Source organism: Aulonocara stuartgranti (assembly GCF_965226115.1).
Source record: "Aulonocara stuartgranti genome assembly, chromosome: 12".
Taxonomy (NCBI): domain Eukaryota; kingdom Metazoa; phylum Chordata; class Actinopteri; order Cichliformes; family Cichlidae; genus Aulonocara; species Aulonocara stuartgranti.
This window is the reverse complement of record NC_138948.1, coordinates 11,413,161-11,419,952: the sequence shown is the minus strand read 5'-3', so window position 1 is coordinate 11,419,952 and position 6,792 is coordinate 11,413,161.

Genomic DNA, 6,792 nt, shown 5'->3' with positions numbered 1-6,792 from the left:
GACTGCATTTGCTTGATTTGTGTTTTTGAGTTTATAGTTGTTGTTTTTTTTTTTTGTTTTTTTTTAAGTGCCTTTATTTTATCCATATTTTTTCCTGTCTCAATAGTAAGTTTTGTGTGGGTGTTTTGTGTGTAAAACACACACAAAAAAACATTGAAACAAACATTACCTCACATCATTGTACCAAGGATGCACTGGAAGGAGACTGACCTAAAACAAGAGAAGCAAGATAAACTTACCAGTAAATGCGGACATCAAGCTGTTGTTAGTGTTAGCTTCCATATTCACTACTGTATTTGTCAACTGGGAGGGACTGTCTGAATTCATGGCTGTATATTTATGACACTTACCTGGACCTGAAAGGACATGAGAATTTTTACTTTGTGTGTATAAATACTAAAAGATATGCCTCCTAGAAACATCTTCTGAACAAACTCTGCCATCAGGTGGTAACTCTGTGTCAGTACAGTACTTGAGTCCACATCAATTTTCCCTAAGGGGACAATAAATCATATCACATCCTATCAAACAACTAGATTTGATCATTGCTGACCTGTACTCATTGGTACGTCATCTGCTGCAACCAGAACAGTGCTCTACCAAACTTCAGAAACATGTTGTGCCATCAAAGTAAAGAGTTAGAGTCATGAGGCTTTGCCAGTCAAGAAGAATATTTTTTCTTTATATTAGTACAATGTAGAAGTTTCAACAGGGTTCACAATACAAATACTCCTGTTATATCATTTTTTGGTTATGATGGTGAAACAAACACTCATTGCAGTTGTCATTCTGTCAGTAAGAGGTGATGGCTCATAACAATTAGCTAAAGTTCTAGAAAGGTTTAGCTTTTTTCTTATTTGTATGATTGTTTTTGGTACTATACTATTGCTGCTCCTAATCTCTTGAACAATCTGCCCCTTAGAGAGGCCCCTTCACTGTCCATTTTTAAAACACGCCTTAAAACCCATTTTTACTCCTTGGCATATGACACAGTATGTAATATATAAATAAATTGCTTGCTTGCTTGCTATATACACACTAACATCCGTTTTTAGGTAGACTTGCAAGTACCACGGTTGACTCCCTTTTGCATTTAGAACTGCCTTAAATCTTCATGCCACAGATTCAACAAAGTGGAACATTCCTTGGAAATGTTGGCAATTTTTTTGTGTATCATTGTTTTGCACAGAGTGAGAAAACAGGCATTAAAAATTTCCATTTGCTCCATGTGTGATTGTTCCACCCTTTTAACTGTCTCCCAGTTTACAGATATGAAACTGTACAATTGTGATTGCTACCATTTGGTGAATAAAGTGAATAATGTTTGTAAAGTGAGTAAGTCATTCGTTGTCAGGGAAGTCCATGAACAACACAACACAACATTTAACTTAAATGAAGGAGTGGTGAGGTCTTTTTTTGTCTTGAGATTTTAAGTAATTGTGCAGACTAATTATTTAGTTTCAGTACTGGCCTTATATTATGAAGCTGAGTTACAAGGAGATGGATGTGCAGCAAATTGGTTGAGAATAGATGGTACCGTGTTTTCTACCAAACACAAGCACAAAATGACAGCCTCTCAGTCTCACATCTCTTTCATTTCTACATTTACATTTTTGGAAAACAGGAAAACACTATACTATATCATTAACCTCGATGACACACCAGAGATATTTTTTCTTGATGCAGTTAAACAGCTATTATGTTCTATGGAAGTATTGGAAAGCAAGTTTCATTCAGAATATATTTTGCATTTCTTTCTTGTCTGTATATTTAAAGCACTAGAGCCTATACACCCTGGACAGGTTACCAGTAACACCTATGGGCAATTTAGAGTTTCCAATTAACATATCCCCACTCCCTGCTTTGGACTGTGGTAGGAAGCCAGAGAACCCAGGGGGAACATGAAAACTCCACACAGAAAGACCCCAGCCTGATGGTGGAATTGAACTCAGGACCTTCTTGATGTGGCAGTGCAAACCACCGTGCCACTGTGCTACTGATGTTGTAGTTAAAGCGCTATGGTGGCCCATTTACGGGAAATGCAAGCCAACAATAATAACAACAACAGTTACAGTTTGAACTTTGAATGAAGCCAGTATTAGTACATACTTTTTAAAATACATTTTCAATTACTAATTCACTGCCATACCAAAAAAAGAGAGAGAGACTTTCTGGGTAGTAAACAGTTAGCATCTGCCAGTTGTTACCATTTTGGAACAAAAGAAGGAACATTTGCTTTCTAGTCTGCATAAAATGTAATGCCATCAAACAATTTTCTCACTTATCTCACATACTGTTTCAAACTGCTCTGCTAAAAATGAACAGCTCATGAGTACAGTTTAAATTTATGTGTCATCCAAATTTATGTGGATGTGTCATCCATAGAGGAAGCACACTGCATATGGCTGATATCTTACAGTTTTTTACAGACGCTAGGACACATTTCTCAATACTTAGGGCACTTTTGCAAAACTCCTCACACAGTTTTTTTTTAAATTATTATTAATCCTTTATTTATCCAGGTAAAAATCTCATTGAGATTAAAAATCTCATTTACAAGGGAGACCTGGCATCATAGCAACAAAAGTCACATACCACATAGGTATATAACATTTAGTGGTATAACAGTGAGCACAACAGAAGTCTATGTGGGCTAAACTGAGGATCAGTTATCATTGTTTTGGCACAAGATGCATTCAATGACTACATCTCTCAAATTTCATGAATTATTTTCTCACTCGGACACAGCAATTGCCAAAAATCTTTGTACGTACAGGACATTTTGCATGTACTTACATACTGTTTTCAAAACTGTTAAACTTATGGCCAAAACAATAACATAATGCAAAACTGAATAAGACCGCAAAATTCAACAGCAATATTTTATTGAAACATATTTTAAATCTAAAAATGCAGTTTAACCAGCCACAGCTGATTCTCATTGTAGATGAACATCTACACAGGTGTTACTCCTTCAATTTTTCAACTCCTTCAATTCTGGCATGCCAGAAGATTACAGTTTTTTCTGAATGCTTAAACCCTAACTGTGATTCCTGTAGCACAATCTCTAAAACTATTCAGACTTATAGCAAAACCACTCACTGAGTTTGCAAAACTAAAAGCACAAAAACTGCTTTGCACTCAGTTTGCAATTTTGTAACACACACTTTGCAAAACTGTAGGCACAATTCACTGCACAACACTCAATTACCAAATTTCCAACACACTCCTAGCAAAAGTATACACATGTATGGCTATCATTAACACTAATTTGCCAACTGTCTGGCACACTTTCACATGTGAAAACTTTTTTAGATAATTAGTTCACTTTGCAATCAGCCTAAGCACTATAATACAGGTAAGCTGTGTGTGCGGAGTACAATGGAGGGAGCAGAAAGAGTGAGAAGTAGAGGAGGCCGAGGAAGAGGACGTGGAGGTGAAGAAGTAGGATGAAGAGGACGACAAGGACAAGGAGGAGCAAGAGGAAGACGAGGAGGGGGGAGAGGAAGATGAGGAGGGGGGAGAGGAAGATGAGGAGGGGGGAGAGGAAGGGTAGGAAGAGTAAGAAATAGAATTGCTGATGACATCAGAGCTACAATAGTGGACCATGTAATCAACCGTGGAATGACCCTGAGGGTAGCTGGCCAACGGGTCCAGCCTAACTCGAGCCGCTACACTGTAGCAAGCATCATAAGGACATCTTGAAATGAGAATATGTTAGTACAGTCACTTCGCACAAAGATTTGTAGCACTGCCATATGCCAATGAGAAACACACCAATACCATTGATGTAAAAATACTGAAATTGTTACTTTACAGAATTGCTAGATGACCAGATGCTGGGGGCAGAGGAAGCATGTTCACTGCAGACCAAGTAACCCATATAGTCATTATGGCGATTGCAAATAATCCTATACTTGGAAATGAACACTTGTGTTTGTTTTGATGTGTTTGAATAAACACCAGTACTTGAAGTTTGGATCCCTCTATGCTTATGGATCTATGACAGAAGTATGAGCCCAAACTGACATAGCCTACCTTGTGCACAGAGAAAGCAAAAGCCAGATGTGTTTTGTATTCATACCATCAGTGTGCAGTTGGCGCATTGTGTGCTTAGTAGATGATGGCTTGTGTGTACTGTTTGATACGGAAACACCATTTTTACGAAGGTGTGAAGAGTTAATCTAGCTGTGTTTGCTTTTGCAAGAGAACTACAATGTTTTGATGATTGGGTGACAGGTTTTCTTATTTGTGTGAAGAGTTTTGCAAAATTAGCCAATAGTTACAAAAAATGTGCTTAAGCAATCAGAAAAAACTGTAAGATGTGATGTGGATGGGAACCTGTGGCCAAATGGAGAAGACCGAGTAGATTAGCATTACTATTGTATGTGTATCAGTGGATGGTGTGTATACAAATTCTTGTATTTTGGGATTACTTAGTGCAAAAAACTAAAAATGCATAAACAAATATTGACGAATTCTGCATGATGTCTGATTCATTCCAGTAACATATATTGAAATTATAAACAGAGATGTGTCCTTGTTTTACACAAGAAAACACTGTGTAATGCTACATGTTGCTAGTGTTTTTTAGGTCATTGTTTTGTGGGTGACAAAGTGTGTTTGTCGGCTGTCAACCTTTGCTAGTGTTCTGGAAGAATGAGTTTATTTGAGACCTGAATAAAGTGTTTTGGTAGTTGTAGTGCATTTTGAATGTGAAATGAACTGCTTTGCCAAGCTGAAGGTCAGTTAGGAGAATTGTGTGAAGAGTTTTGCAGAAGTGACCTAAGTATTGAGAAATGTGTCCTAGCGGCTGTAAAAAACTGTAATCTACAAACCACTTGCTGCTAACTCATGACTGGCATGAAATAAAGCTGAGAAAAGAATCCCCCTGTTTGCTTAGTGCTGTTTTTTTAGTTGAAAATATATATGTACAAATCTTGTATATAACTCTACATATCTATTTTTGGTCACATGATAGGATAGTAACTTCATCCAGTCACATTTCCAACAGCAGTCTGTGTGCAGTCATTGACTCGTGAGCCCCCTGTGAGCCTGCTGGATGTGACTGTGTGGCTCAAAATGCAACCGGGCAAGCAGGACCGGAGATTCCCATTGGTCAGCATTTGGGTGTGAAAGAGGGATTAGCTCTGTGCTACAATCCATTCACCCAGAACTTGCTTTCATTCCTGTATTCATGTCTCTGCCATCCTCTGCATAACATGTTTTAAATTTAATAACTTGTCAAATAAACACAGAAAACTGCAACAAATGTCACATGTCAGAAAATGACACAAAGAGCACTTGCATTTCTGAAATGGCTTTCTTTAACTTGGGAAAAATTAAAGATACTTTAAAAGAGTTTAGGAGTTTGGTCCTCAAATTTCAACAAGTGGTTGATAATGTTATGATCTGTGTGCAAGTGCTATAAGCAGGAAATAAATGAGATGTGTGCTCAGTTTGTAATTTGCAAGTGTCAAGCAATACTGTGGATATTCATGAAGCTTCAGTACATAGAGAAACAAACCAGAGAATGACACTACTGACCTGACTTTAAATGGGAATGTATGTTTCTGGTGGAAAGTTGCTCATTTGACAGAATTTTAGCGACTCATGTAGAAAGAGTTTTTGAGAATATATTATTTTGAAATGTTTTGACTGTAGTCACAGGTGTAGTGGTGCTGGCACAAATATCAACAAATTGTATCTCAAACCCTGGAAAAACACACAATAAAACCAAAACTACCTTTTTATGCCAAGATGTAACAAAGACAAACAAATAAGGAAAGCAAGTTTACGTTTAAAAAAAACACATACGTGTGACGGCGGGCTACCTCATCCTGTGAAACAAAAGGCTTGGCCTGTGATTACAAATCGTCTCCTAACATCCTGACCAACTTGGAATGATTCATGAGTCGCCTTGGAGGGGATTTTCAATGACTCTCCCACACTGCCACATTCTGTATGTGCCTGACAGGAAAATAAACTGCTGGCTCGTCTGTTTCAAGATCCTTCCTTAGATTGTTTAGCATTACTTAACAAATTTAACTCTTTTAAAACCTTCGATACCGCTTTTGTAAAATAATATCTATAAATAAACTAATGTAGTATCCTGTTAAAGGTGGGACCCTTTAACAGATGCGGTTTTCTTTGTATATATGAGACCGATGAGTCAGTTATTAACTTTGGGAAAAGTTGCACTTTCAGTTTCTTATCCCAGAAAAGAAGCCTGCCCCCTTCCAGGAACGTCTTCACATCACTACTACAGAATTTCTTAAACTTGGCAATTTTGAACTCTAAAGGTGCTCCAGCTCAACAGATGTCTTACATTTGTCATGCTGCGCAAACAAAGGAGGTAAGACAAAGGTTTAGCTGTGAATACTGGTATGCATTGTTTCTTCCAGTCTTTGTGAAAATAACTGAGTAAACTGATATAAATAAAGGAGTGGGTGCAGAAGCCTGTTCCCACAGAATATTTGTTTCATTTGCTTTAGGTCATTTACTGCTTTAGTAGTTTAATGAGCTACATAATGACACTGTCTTCACATTCTTACAGTTGGATCACACCTTTGGTTAACAGAAGAGCTGCTATTAACCAAAGGGGTTTAGCCTTATGCCAAAACCTTAACGTCTTATGTCAGTTGACGCCTAACTTTCATTTAATATATGACGCTTGGCGAGGAGGAAACGTTAAATCATGTTCAAATCATATTTTTTTGTGTTCCAGTGAGTTTTGTGACTTTTGAGGATGGCAAAATAGAAGCATCACGATACTTTAATGTTGGAAATGGG